The sequence below is a fragment of the Elaeis guineensis genome, chromosome 10 (assembly GCF_000442705.2).
Source record: "Elaeis guineensis isolate ETL-2024a chromosome 10, EG11, whole genome shotgun sequence".
NCBI lineage: Eukaryota > Viridiplantae > Streptophyta > Magnoliopsida > Arecales > Arecaceae > Elaeis > Elaeis guineensis.
The window spans coordinates 31,836,573-31,852,683 of record NC_026002.2 but is presented as its reverse complement, the minus strand read 5'-3'; positions in this window follow the sequence as shown (position 1 = coordinate 31,852,683).

The window sequence follows — 16,111 nt, the reverse complement described above, 5'->3', positions numbered from 1 at the left end:
TTCATCTCCTTGATCAGATCGAAGAACCTTAACGGGTTTGTTTGTTTACTTTTCTACTTCATGTCTGAATTTTTTGAATTTTTCAAAGACTTCAGACTTGTATTTTATGAGATATACATGTCCGTACCTAGATAGATCATCGATAAAGATAATGAAGTAGGTATAACCACCTTTGACCTGCATATCAAATGGCCCACACACATTAGTGTGTACTAGGGCAAGTAACTCAGTGGCCCTCTCCCCATGTCCTATAAAGGGTAACTTGGCCATTTTTTCTCAAAGGCAGGATTCGCAAGCTGGATATGACTCTAGGTTAAGAGAGCCAAGGATCCAATCCTTTTTCAGTCTATTTATCCTGTCCTCTCCAATATAGTCTAGTCTATGGTGTCACAAGTACTTCTGGTTAATCTCATCTCTGGATCTCTTTTGACCTACGATACTCACTATTTACTCATTTTGGTTCACATTCGCATCAACATGCAAGTGGTAAAGACTGTCAATTAAAAGACCTCATGCAACCAATTTATTTTTTAAATAAATGAAATAAATTTTTTTATTAAAACTAATTTCAAAACCTTTCTGTGCTGGCACAGACACGAAAATCAAATTCTGACTAGCTACAGAAACATAATAACAGTCTTTTAAATCTAATCTAACACTAGATGGTAATCGAAGAGGATAAGTACCAACGATCTCTGCAGCAACCTTTGCTCTATTATCGATCCGAAGGATCATGTCACCTTCTCTCAACTTTCTACTTTCTATCAGACCCTGCATTGAGGTACATATATGAGCACTCGAGATAGAGTTTAATATCCAACTAGAAGTAGAAGAAATTGTAAGGTTAGATTCAATTACGGGCATACATTTGAAAGATTTATCATCCTTTTTGATCTTTAGGTTCTCCAGATATTTTGGATAGTTCCTCCTCCAGTGGCCTTCAGTATGATAGTGGAAATACTTTTCCTTTGCCTCAGCCGCCTCAACCGCCTTTGGACCATCCTTTTTCGGTTTGCTCTCTTTCTTTTGCTTCTTCATGGATTTAACCTTCTTCTTTTCAGTAGACTTTCTCTTGAAAGAAGAAGTTCACTCCACAGCGAGAACAGTGCCTCTTGAACTCTTCAAGGTACCCTCCGTGGTGACTAATATGTTGACGAGTTCAGAAATAGTGCAATCAAATTTGTTCATATAAAAATTCATAATGAATTGACTATACGAATTGGTAAGAGATTGAAGAATCAGATCCATCGATAATTCCTTTTGCATATCAAGTTTGAACTTCTCAAACTCCTCAATGTCCTTGATCACTGTCATACAGTGCTCATAGACAGATTTTTCTTCGTGCATCTTCAGATTGAAGAGCCTCTTGGACACTTCGAAGCACGCAGTATGGCTCTGCTCACCATACAACTCTTGTATGTAGTGATCATGGCCCGGACAGTGGGTATATGATCATGTTGGCTTTGCAACTCGTTTGACATGGATGCCAGCACATAGCACTTGATTCGACTGTCTTCATCCATCCACTTCTCAAAAGTAGCTCTTTGCTTAGTAGTAGGATGGTTTGGTAGCACTATGGGATCCTGATCGAGAACATGGCTTAACTTTTTTAAGATCAGGATAATTTTAAGATTTCTGAGTCAGTCTTTAAAATTATTATTAATCAAACGATTGGTTTCAAGGATGCGGGCTAGAGGGTTTGAGGCTAACATGATGGTTTCACTGCGAGAGTAGAGATTCAAGTTAGACTTTTGTACTTAATATTTACATTTGCTTCTAAGGACTTTAAGATGCAAACAATGACTTTCACTAATTTATCGAATCCCTCCACTCCCTGGGAAGGAAACAAAAATCTTAACGTGATAAAGGATTTCTAATGGGTGCTACGGTCTCACTGATGATATGCACCTCACTTAACAGTTATTGGTAATATGCACACCGATGCATAGGTAACTCTTTACCCAGATCTTCTCTAAGCATATTACAGCATGTTGGTCTCTAAATCATGTGGGCTCACCTAATAGTTATTATCCACACTTCTTAGTTAAGTCTGACCCACCGTTCACGAGCAGGTGCAAGGCTATCATTGGATCCCTCACCTAACAATTATTGGGCCCAACCCCATCCTTACCCTGCAGCAACTCTTTGTTAATAGAGTAGTTGCATGTTTCCAATGCAACTGAATCACTATAACCAGTCGAGAACAATCAATGTCAGTAGCACGTCCGCACATCTACAACGGAGGAAGACCTATGGACTTAATATTTATGGGAAGGTTTAGATTTAGGTCTCATCTAATTAGTCATCATATAACCGATTTAACTGGTATGAGCTAAATCAAACTGCTAAGCAACCTAATTCAAGATCCAATGTTCCAAATTGGTCAGATAAGTGGAGATCGGAGAGTCTCCCCGTTGCCTTTCTTAGACACTAATAAATTGACCAGATCAGCTAACAGAATCAATTAAATAATCATATTTTATTAACTTGCCTTAGATACCAATAGATCGATCGATCAGAATTGATTAGTTCATGTGAATCGGGCTCAAACCAACGAGCCAAATTAAGTCTTTAGGTTAATCAATTCTACATATGAGATTCAATCAATTTGATCAATGATAATTGTATGATGATTAACTTAATTGATCTAACTCTTATCAATATTTGACTTGGTTTGATCAATTACTTAATCGAATTAGACCTATATGACTCAAATCAAAAATCTTAAATGCAATCCTATTACATGACCTAATTAATAGTTTTTTCATGATCAAAATTCTCATGCACAAACACAAATTTTAGATTCTAAAATCATATTTTAGATTTAAATTTTTTATATAAAAATATATTTTAAAATATAAAAATAATTTTTAAATTTTAACATACAAACATATATCATATATATACATGTAAAATCAGATCTAAATAAAATTTTAGATCTAAGCATGATATCATATATTTCATATACTAATCATGGACCAGATTAAAAGTAAATTTATGATTTAAATATATAAATATATATCACATACATAAATTAAAATTTAGATCACATAAAAATTTTAGGTTTTATGCATGCATCTATATATCACATGAATATGAACTAGAATTCTTTCTAGATCAAAATTCAGATCGATACATACAATAATATATCAACTACATATTCTAAAATTATATTTAAAATTAAATTTTAGATTTAAAGATCCATCTATATATCTTATATATCAAGAAAAAAATTAATTTTAAAAATTTTTCAAAAATATGTATATCAAAATTTAGCATATGAAAATCCGTGGCTCTGATACTATTGTTGTAATTTGAGGTTTGATGCATGCATATATGTTTTAAAATTTTATTTTTTAAATATCATAGTAGAGAATAAGATTAAAATATTTTTAATCTGAATTATACGTGCATAAAAATATAAAACTACATGGATCTATTTTATATGCTGAAATTAATGTATGCTGAAATTCAGATTGTGATCAAATCACATATCTGTTTCACAATCCTTTTCTTCAGATCTGGATCTGAAAGAGAAAAATTTTTTTCTTAGTCACACAAGTGTCTAACCTCTATGAGTATCCACTCGAGATCAATCTGGAACAGCCCTCTTTAATCTGAATTTTTTTCTCCAAAAATTCAGCCTGCTAAATCTGAACGAAGCCTAGATCGCGATCAACACTTGATCTCTTTTTTTGATCTTCTTTTTCTCCTCTTCTTTAGAGTTTTTTCTTACTATATGTTGCTACCAGATGCTAGAAACCAACAAGAAAGAGGCACCTAATAGTCTTGGCTGTGGAACAACTTGGGACGCGCATCCCAAGTGAAGGGGTATGTAGAATGCCCAAGAGAGAAGAGAAAAGAGAAGAAAAAGAGGGTGTGGAGACCTTCTATGGGCATGAGAGCTGCTAGTTTGGATACTCTAGGGATCTTAGGGAAGGTCCCTTTAAATAGACACAAGGATTGAATCCTATTCAATCTCATAATTCAAGTCCTACTTGTATTGGATTTTCTATTAACTTAAGTTATCCAACTTACTTTAAGAGATATTTTAGGTGCCAACAATTGAAACCCTTACATCCATAATTAGACACCCCAAAATACACCCAAGAGATGTCCCATAAGAGAACTAAAAGTCCTCTAATCAATAGACACGTCCAACTTGATCAAATCAAAGTGGCGCTCAAGAATAACTATCAAGAAAATTAATTAGGGACTTGCACTCTTAATTAATGTGATCCATAACCTTAGACACTCAACAATTGGAGTCTCATGAATCTTATTCATATAAGTTATTAGCAAGTAATTAGGTTAGAATTATCTTATCAAATAAGTAATTTCAATGAAAAGAGGAATTAGATCCAACCATGTGCTAGCAAGGTTATCATGAACCCAATGGATTTCTTTAAACCCAATTGACACTTTATAAGCTCAATTGCTTATTTCAGATTTAATTCTTTTATTATGTGATCTCATAGATTTAATTCTATCTAGTAGCGAGACATACAATGATCTCTATTATCGTATTATTGAAACTCTTTTCAATGGATCGGAACAATTCTACTCTAACTCAGTAGGAATTATCAATTCAGAATAATCTTAGTGAACTCTCACAATCTACCGATGACACCTAGAACTGAAATGAATCTCTAGATGTAGTTAACGTATGTTTCAGTCCCTTTATCATGAGTTCTGACTAGATGGCAGATCATAGATAAATCGTCAAACCTCATCATCAGTCATATGAGATTAGCTTAAGTCCAGCTGTGACTTCTATAAAAAAAAATTTCCATCAATCACACTACTGTGACCACAGACTTTTAGACTTAGCCTCTCAAATTTCATAGGACTACTCTCTATCAAGATCGATAGATTCTATCTTGATGTACACCCCACTCCTACAGTGGACCAACTATCGCCAATATCCACTATAAGAGCTTATTGAGATCCATATTTATGTGTCAGTCAAACTCTAACAACTTCATTATGAGTAGTAGTGCAATTTCAAGTTAAAAGACCAGTCATACAACTATAGCATCGAGACAATCACTGACGATTGAATAAAAATCTAAGTGAACTCTCGTATGGTCACACTCAGTACTAGTTGTTCTCTAACAACTACTCGCACTTATCGTTCAGTGTCTTTACATTATAGACTAGAGATCTATCTATCTCAAAGAAAGAGATTTATGCATCAGTCTATTCGGATCTATCACCATCCTTATGATGATCCTATGATCGGAAGCATTAAATACATACCTCTAATTTTCAACATCTTGAGAATATGTATCAAAATTAATTTTATAGATGATTCAAGGACACATCACACTTGAATGAAAAAGAACTTATTTTTTTATTGATCATATCAATATATTAAGTATAAAATTGTGTTCTAGATTTATTACAATGTATCAGCCAAATTGACTTCTAGAACATACATCTAATACTTACTATCAGACAGAATAGAACCTGAAGGATCACACATAAAAGAAACATGACCTGATCAACGGCTTGGATCATATTTGAATTATCAATTTGATTGATGGTTTGAATTTTAAAAACTGCTAATTTGTAAGTGCTATAGATGTAGCAATTACTAATTATTAGCACAGAAACTTAATTGCAAATATTATAATTTAATTGAGACTAATTAAATTATGGATCAAGTCTTAATTAATTTAAATCAAATTTAATTTAATTAGATTTGATTTAATTTAATACTAATTGGGTTCAATTATTCAAATTAGATTTGGATTCAATTTTGATTGGATTGGGTTCGATAGCCTCTCGAATTTGATTCGATTCGGACTCAATTGGAACTCGATTTGGACTCAATTTGAATCAAATTGACCCCGACCCTTTGAGGCTAAATTTTTTGGGCTTCTCTCTCCACTTGGTACAAGGAAAGGAAGGATGGGTGGTGATTTTCACATTGGTTTTCTCGTGTGCGCATGTGAAGGGGTATGGAGAGGTAGTTATTTGATTTTTTGATTAGTTAGGACTCTTATTTAGATAAGAGATAAAGCCTAACTATTGTAACCTAATTTCTATCTAATTTTATTTGGAAAAGAAAGTATTTTGTATGACAAAATTATAAAAGGGGAGAGTTTTTGCATGCGGTGGTTATGCATATATTGTATGCGCTAGGGAAGTTAGTATAACTTCCTGTCGCCCATTGTTTTTCCCTCCTTAATGCCTTCTTTCTCTTTCTTGTTCCCATTACCTACTTCCACCTTCAGAGAGAGATCTGAGAGAGATTTTAGAGAGAGAAAAAAAAAAGAAAGATTTTTGATTTTTCTTGGTGATCTAGAAGAATCCTTGTGATTCAGCATAAAGGATTTGTGCAAGGCTTTGTTCAATTGTTTCTAATAGTAATGGGGTAAGATCCAAAGTTGAGAAACGAGATCTGTAAGGTGATAGCAGATTAATGATCCCGATATTTTGATCAGACATCTCCATGTGGATACCAACAGCGATCAGATACTTGCATGACTATGACTCGAACCTTGGACTTCCACAGGATCCGAAGGTATGGAGATCAGATCTTCGCATTTATTTTGCTAACCTTTTGTTTTAATTTCAGATTTTAGATTTTGGTGATGTGTTTGTGTCAAGATCTTAAGCATGGGTTTTGGATCTGATCTGGTATATAATTTAAATCAAAAGAGTTTTAATTTAGTTTACTTCTACTGCACATAAAACTGTTTTATGAAAAATTTTATACTATACGTACGAAACCACCCACTTTATAATAGTGAAATCAGAGCTAGGTTCTGATGCAAATATAAAACCACTCAGATCTAATTTTTGATTTAGATCTGAAAGTTAAGATTAGTTGATTTTAATCTCGAGTTGAGATAAGGTTGTCCTAGTATAGGCTTAACCTCCCATACTAAAAAGATTGTCCTAGTCCTAGATAGATTGATTTTGAAAATTATTTTTGAAACGAAAAATTCAAAAGTTTAGATCTAAAAAATAATATATTTGATATTTCATTATTAGCATTAGATCTAAAATTAAAATAATTTAGGTTCGTATCAAACTGATATAAAGTTATCTTAGTACAATGTGAACTGATTTTTGAAAATTATTTTTAAATTATTTTAATTTTAGATCTGATATGCATGTTGTAATATAATTATAAGATTATTTTAGATCTAAAATTATTTTAAATTTGAAATAAATCATGAGTGGTTCAGATCTGAAATTGGTATCAATTCTGAATACGTTAATTAGGATTTAAATTTGGATCTAGTATAGTTACTGAAATTATTTTATATATACGATATATGATTGCATGCATAGATTTGAATTATTGTTCATATATGTGACATGTGAAAGATAATTAGATCTAAATTTTAATTGATTATATATGTGATATGTTAGATTAAATCTCTTAGTAGCTTAGTATTCGGATTGGGATAATCACCATGGCCATCTGGTTATAAGAGAAAGAAGGGATTAAAGTCTCTCTCTTGCCCATTCGATGGGTTCTCTTATAACATGTAGGGGTGTTGTTTGTGATGTTTTCTATAAAGATGAACAGTAATCAAAAAATTATATGTGATACATATTTTAGATTTAGATCTATTTATGCATATATTAAGATATGTATTTTAGATCAAAAATAATATATCTGATATATAATTTTTGACACATGATCTGAAACTTAATTTCTGTAAAATTTTAGATCTAAAATTTTAAGTTCTATTTGCATGAAATCCTGAAACTATGGCTGGCATGCCAGTGGAGTCAACTCGATTTTTGTTCAGGTCGACTTGAGTGCTTGGTGAGTCGACTTATTTTTGTTGGAGTCCACTCGAGATTCTCACGGGTCGGTTTATTTGTAGATGAGCCGACTCAATTATGCAAGCTAAGTCTATAGATTTTTGTTTGTCTCAGTGTTAAACCGTCTCATTGTGATGAGTCAACTTGAGTATCTGGATGAGTCGACTCGATTCTGCAGACAACAAAATTATATGAGATACAATGCAAATAGTTTAGATCAAAAATTATTTTGACATCTAAATTAAAATTCATGTATATAATGCACTTAATTGAGAATTAAGATTCAAAATTATAAGATCTAAAATTATAAATTTAAGATCTAAATTTCAATAAATAAAATATGAGCTTCGGGTATGGGTTGAATAAATTAAGTCTAGAGGCTAAACTACAACTAGGGTCATTGATTAGATCAGACTAGATTTCTTTTTGATTTTGAGCAGTTCATCGAACCTAATCAAAAGTTGGTTAGAATTAAATCAAAGAGGTTCAAAATTGAGTTTAATTGTAGTTGGTTAAATTGATTCACATGTGATGTGAATTGATTAAATCAAGATCGAATTTGGCTCAATGGTTCAAGCCCGAGTAACAAGACTGATCTATTGGATTCTATTAGACCAATTGATGTCTAAGATAAGTTTGACAGCTCGACCAATGATTTTTAATTGGGAGCATGCTTGTTTGGCCATTTTGATGGTGTCTAAGGCAAGCATCGATCGATCCTCCCATCGATCTCACTTATCTGATCAATTTGATTGATTAAGAATTGAATAAGATTGTTTGGTCATTCATGTTCCCCCATACCGACTAGGTTACATGAGATGTGCTGATCTAAACCAGATCAGTCATCTACATCAGGTGTATGTGACTTTTAGAAGAGATCCGAACCTAAATTTTTTTACTAAATATCAAATCTACCGGTCTTCCATCATTGTAGAGATGCGGGTGCCTTTTCTGGCATTGATCGTTTTCGACTAGTTACAGTGGTTCGATTGCATCAAAAAGGTACAACCACTCTATTGGCATTAGATGCCCTGAGGTAAAAATAGAGTTGGACTCAATAACTATTAGATGAGGGACCCAATGATGACTTTGTGCCTACTGATGAACGATGGATCGGACTTAACTAAGGAGTGTGATCAATAATTGTTAGGTGAGATACCGTACATCGATGGGACCGCAGTATCCACTAGAAGTTTAATTGTCACATTAAGATTTTTATTTCTCCATCCGAAGAGTGTGAGAGACTCAAAAAATTAGTTGGAGCCTTCGTTTGTTTTTAAAATTCCTAAATTAAATATTTACAAGTATAATCATCTAATTAGAATCTTTACTTTCTGTATTTTATTATGTCAGCTTTCAATCCTCTAGCTCGAATCCTAGATATCAATCACTTAACCAAAATTAATTATATATTTTAACTTAGAAACCTAAGAATTGTTCTTAGTTTTTGAAATATTAAGTCATGTTCTTGATCAGATTATCCCAATGTCATTAGTTTGTCCAAATCATAGTCAACGAGCTATACTTGACAAATGGCTAGACAATGACAATTAGGTTAAGTACTATAAACTGGAGTCCATACTTGATGAGCTTTAATGTGTGCATAAGGACATGTAGACTGCCAACAACATGCTGACTTATCTACAATAGTTGTGAGGTGATCAAAGTCATACAGCGCATGAGATGCATGATGGAAATTTATCCATGATCACTGTTTGACAATGATTAAGGATATTGAGGAGCTTGAGAAGCTCGACATGACCATGCAAAAGAAATTGCTAATGAATTTGATCCTACAATCTCTGATTCATATGGGTAGTTCATGAAATTATTATATAAATAAATATTATAGTACCTTATCTGAATTAGTCGATATATTGGTAATTAAGGGACCTTAAAAAATTCAGAGGTACATACCTGGAAAGTCTGAAGAAACATAGACATGCTTTTGAAAGGCATATCGGAATTGCTCAAAATTGATCTTACGATTTTCTTTTCTCTCAATTGAGTAATAAACTCTAGTACCTGTTAGTGCACTTAAGGGCCTAAGAGAAGCGAGAGGGTTGAGAAAAAATGAAGTGACTCTTTTGAGTCGGCAATAGTGCAAGAGTTGCACTGTGGCTATGGGCACTTAACCTCTACGACTATTATTTTGGATTCAGTTCTTAGAGATAGTTTCTAACATTTACATAATGATGTATATGTGTACTTATTTGAGCAAACAGTGAATTTCATTGAGTTTGAGAGATCCAGAGATCAAATAAATTTGAAGTATATAGGTGGTTCCTTAGGCTAGGTCATATAGGAGAAGAAGTGATTTATCAATTGGAGGAAAAATAGACCTTTGGACTCATTGACTGTTGAGTCATATCTAGTGTATGAATCATCTCTTTGAGGATTATTGATCATGCTGCCCTTTATGGGACAAAGAGATAGGATCGCTGAGATACGTACCCTAGTGCACTTTTAATGTGTGCGGTCCATTTGATGAGCCAGATGAAGGAGGCTATCTCTACTTTATTATTTTTATCGATGATCAGTCATAGTATAGGTATGTATATGAGATACAAATCTGAAGCTTTTGAAAGGTTCAAAGAAATCAAATGTGAAGTAGAAAAATAAACTAAAAAATTCTAAAGGTACTTCGATCAGATCAAACATGCAATACTAAATAAATTTTTTTTGATTTACTCAAAAAAATAGCATAATTTCATAATGAAATCCTTTTTGTACACCTCAGCTTAATGGTATATTTGAAAGGAGGAGTGGTACTGTATGAGATATGATCCGGACCATCATGAACATCACTAATTTAACCTTTGTTTCTTTAGAGACATGCTTTAATTTCTGAAATTTAAAATAGGTTCCCTCTAAAGTTGATCCCATCACACCGTATGAGATATAACATGACAAATAGATTAGAGGATATATTTATGAGAGCTCGTTTCATAAGCATCCTAAATAGTTTGGGGTACACTTTTTATTTTCAGTGGTTCATAATGTGATTGTGGGCAATCATGTTATTTTCTTGAAAATAGTGGGAGGACAAGCTCGAAGAAAGAGTCTCTGAAGAGCATAGGATCTGTAGAACCTATTCATAATGAACCAATTCTTGTAGTACCTCCTCCATCTCATAGATCAAGTAGGATCTCCCATCTTTCTGAAAGATACTTGGTATTCTCATAGAGGATCCAAAGAATATATTTCTCAGAAGAGATTGGGAACATAGAGATGATCTGAAAATCTATAATAAGATGATGTTGGACATCGATCTCGAGAGATGGATATGTATATAGCCCTCTTAAATGGATGTCTTAGGAAGATATCTATATAGAGTGGCCTTTAGATTATACTTTTAGTGATAAAGATCACACTGCAGGGATCTAATTATGAATTTATGCAAGTATCCCAGAGTTGGAATAATCGTTTCAATGATGTGATCAAATTGTTTGATTTCATCAAAAATGAGGAATCATGTATTTACATGAAAGTCAGTGGGAGTGTCCCATACTGACATTGATTAAGATGTAGTTGCATATAATTTTTATCAAAGATCTAGTGTAAATATCCTATATTCTGAGAATAAAGATCTATAGAGGTAGATCTAAAAGGATGTTTGAATTTTCACAGACAAGTACATAGAAGAGGTGTTAAAAGGTTCAGTATAGAAATCTTTGAGAGAGATTTGCTACCTTCTTGGGCATAGGTGTATGCCATATTATGTACTCTATTTGATATATCTTATTGTGAGAGTCATGAGTAGATATTTATCGCATCCGGACTGGGAGTATTAGATTGTTGTGAAAACATTCCTAAGTACTTGAGAAGCATCAAGGGATTATTCTTGATCTTTGAAAAAGGATTAGAGCTAAGAGTGGGAGGATACACTGATGCTAATGGTAGAACGTCTACATCAGTATATATTCTTGAATTATGTTGATTCGGTATGTTGGAAAGGCTCTAAGCAACCGACCAATAAAGCTTAGTATGTTGTAGATATGCATGATGCATTCTGATTTTTATGATAGTTGCGGAATTGGATATCATGCCATCAGATGTCATGACACCGTACTGCAAAGATAATGGCCTATAGCTCTCGCTAAGGAGCCAAAGTATCATCAGAAGTCCAAGCATATAGAGTGGGGATATACGCGATTACCTCGAGTAGAAATACATAGAGGTGCAGAGAGTAAACTCTACATAGGATATAATAGGCCCAAGTCACTTAGCCAGCTAAAGATCGAAGCTTGTCTTCAGAAGATAGAGCTCAGGTATATGACAGATTAACTTTAGTATAAGTGAAAGTTTGTTAGATGTATGCCTAGAAGTCAATTTTGACTGACGCATACATTTCTCTAGAACATATTTTTGTACTTAACGAATAATTTTTTATTACCAATTATATAGTATGTGTCCATGATTTGTTCTAAAAATTAATAAAGATGATTTTGTACATTCTTAAGGTATTGAGAATTTGAGACATACATCATTAATGGTTAATTTCTAAATACTCCCGATCGTAGGATCGTCACGGAGGATAGTGATCAATCTATTTACGATCGATGTACGGATCACCTCTTTTTCAGATAGATGAGTTTTAAATCTGCAGTGTGGGGACACTGAGATAAGAATGCAGGTGGTTGTTAGAGAATAACTTACACTGAGCGTGATCAACACGAGAAACTACTTGGATATCTACTCACTCATCAGTGATTTTCTCGATACTGCAGTGGTGTGACTGATCTTTTGACCTACGATGTGTTGGCTATTCGCAGTGAGGCTACTTAGTTTGAATGCATATTCTTTTGATCCCCAGCCATTCAGATCCTTACTGTGTATGTTGGTTATTATAAATTCAGATTCGCTGTTTGGAGTAGGATGCACCTAGATGGAATCTATTGATCTTGATAGAAAAAGAAGTAGTTCTATGCAATTTGCGAGATTGAGTTCAGGAAGTCTCTGGTTAGAGCAAGTATGAATATTGAAAAAGAATTTTCACGGTATTCACAATGAACTCGAATCGAGCCAATCTAACATATGACTGATAATGAGATTTAACGAGTTCTCCATGACCTCCGTCTAGTCAGAATTCACGATAGAGGGACTGTTCTACTGGATTACCATTACATGTTGCTAGATATCACTGGTGGATCGTGAGAACTCACTAAGATTATTTTTGGATCAACAATCCTTATTAGGGTGAGTTGGAATCGTTTCAGCATATCAAAAGGAGTTTTGATGATACTGTGATAAAAATCACGGTATCTCTCACTATTAGACAGAATAGAATCTAAAGAGTCACACACAAAAAGAGAATGATCTGATCAACGGTTTGGATCATATTTGAATTATTAATTGGATTGATGGTTTAAATTTTAAAAATTATTAATTTGTAAGTATTACAGATGTAGCAACTGCTAATTGGTAGTAGAGAGACTTAATTACAAATATTATAATTTAATTGAGACTGATTAAATTATAGATCAAGTTCTAATTAATTTAAATCAGATTTAATTTAATTAAATTTGATTTAGTTTAATGCTAATTGGGTTTAATTATCTAAATTAGATTTGGATTTCAATTCTGATTGTATCAGGTTTGACGGTCTTTCGAATTCAATTCGATTCGGACTCAATTTGAACCCGATTTGGACTCAGTTTGAATCAAATTGATCCTGACCCTTTGAGCCTAGATTCTCTGGGCTTCTCTCTCCACTTTGCATGAAGAAAAGAAGGATGGGCGGTGATTTTCACATTGGTTTTCTCGTGTGTGCGCTTGAAGGGGTATGGAGAGGTAGTTATTTGGTTTCTTGATTAGTTAGGACTCTTATTTGGATAAGAGATAAAGCTTAATTAATCTAACCTGATTTCTATCTGATTTTGGCATGGGAAAGAAGATGTTTTGTGTGACAAAATTATAAAAGGGGAGAGTTTTTGCGTGAGGTGGGTATGCATATATTGTATGTGCTAGGGAAGTTAATGTAACTTCCTGCCGCCTATTGTTTTCTCCTTCTCAACGCCTTCTTCCTCCTTATTTTCATTACCTACTTCTACCTCCAGATAGATATCTGAGAGAGAGAGTTTAGAGAGAGAAAGAAAATCAAAAAGGATTCTTGATTTTTCTTGATGATCTAGAAGAATCCCTACGATTCAGCACGAAGAGTTTGTGCAAGGCCCCATTCAATTGTTTCTAATAGCAATGGGGCAAGATCCAAAGCTGAGGAGTCAGACCTATAAGGTGCTAGCACACTGATGGTCTCAGTGCTTCGATCAAACATCTCCATGTGGATATCAGTAGAGGTCGGATGCTTGTGCAGTTATGACTCAAACTCTGGACATCCGCAGGATCCGAAGATATGGAGATCAGATCTTTGAGTTTATATTTCTAATCTTTTATTTTGATTTCAAATTTTAGATTTTGGTGACGTGTTCGTATCAAGATCCTAAGCATGATTTTTAGATCGAATCTGGTACATGATTTAAATTTTAAAAAAATTAATTTAATTTACTTTCATTGTACATAAAACTGTTTTATGAAAAATTTTATACTAGACGTACGAAACCACCCCACTTTCTAACAATACTCCTATTGTAAAAGGCAAATGTCTTAGTCTCAAAATGTGCCCAAGAACTCGAAAAAAAAACAAAATTTGTCTAGAATTCCACATTTCAGTGCCATTGGGGGTTTAATGTATGCCATCATTTGTACAAGGCTTGATATTGTTTATGCTATGGGTGTGGTAAGCCAATATCAATCAAATCTAGGATTCGTACATTGGAGAGCTGTCAAGAGGATTCTACGATACCTCAAAGGCGACATTATTCTTTTTGTTACTAAAGAGATGATTTGTGCTTAGCTAGCTATATAGATATCGATTGGGTAGGTGATCTAGATGAACGCAAATCAACATTAGGATTTACATTCTTGCTTAATATAGAGGATTTACATTAGGATTGGGTAGGTGATCTAGATGAGCAAGAAACAAACATGTATTGCATTGTTCATCATGGAGGCAGAATTTGTGGCATCCGCAACTGTAGTGCAAGAGGGTGTTTGGCTAAAGAGATTCTTACAACATTTGGGAGTAGTCACTAATGCTAATGAGCCTGTGAAAATCTATTGTGATAATTAGGCTGCCATAGCTTACACGAAAGATCCCAAATACTATAGCAAGGCCAAACATATTGATATCAAATACAACTATGTGAAAGATATGATATCATAAAATGAAGTCATTTTATAATATATATCTACACATTGGATAGCTGCTGATCCACTCACAAAGCCTATAGCTAGATATGCGTATCAATCTGATATTAAGTTTTTGAGATTACGAGCTTTATAGATATATTATTGTAGACTAATATTTATATTATACTTTGTTTCAATGACATTTTATCATGAGTGATTTTATATCTATTTTGTGTATAATATCTTAATAATAACAAAATGAATATGTCGAACGGGTAGAATGGCTCACTCATACGAGTATTTGCGTTTAGCATTGTAGTAATGCGTAGAGATGAGATATAGCTTTAGTTTGTAATATAGTACTAAAGTATTAGTCGCTTTGATGACATATCAAGATGAGACCATTTCTCTTATAATGGTCGATAAGGAGTCATGAATCCTTAAAGTCCATTAAGGCCAAATGTGAGACTTTAGACAGGAGCAAGGATGCGTTATTATATGCTTGGATTCAAATGTGCTAATGTCTCAGGTCAATCGCTTTGTGATAATAAGTGGATTACGATTTGTATGATGGATTTTATAAAAGACATGCAACCTAAAAATAGGTCATCCACCATATTATGTTTTTCAAATCACATGTACTAAAGCGATCAGAGTGGGTAATGAGCCTTCCTCGTTGTATGAGACCCACAAAGCTAAGTGCTTCATCTTGTGCCCTTATTTATTTTCAACTATATGTTGAAATCCTAAGAACGATATTTGTTACTTTAGCATGTTATCTATAACTATGGTTGATTCGGTGATAAAAGACATATTTAGGAAAGCAATTGTTCTCATCGATGAAATATAAGAGTATGAAAGGAAGACTATGTAAACTAATTACAAGGTTGACCCATCATGATGCCTAGTGAGGATCTGAAGATAATGTAGATAGTAATTATGGAGTATAATAGGGATGCATTAGACTCTACTATAGTCTAGGGAAAGAAAGTTTATAAGCCACTATGTTTATCCTAACTGGTTCATAGTTATTTTGGCTTCATTTTTTTGGTATCCTCGCAGGTCACACGAGTAATCTATCTGTATGAAATTATGAACATGAGTCTGGCACATCATGTACGAGTGGAAGATG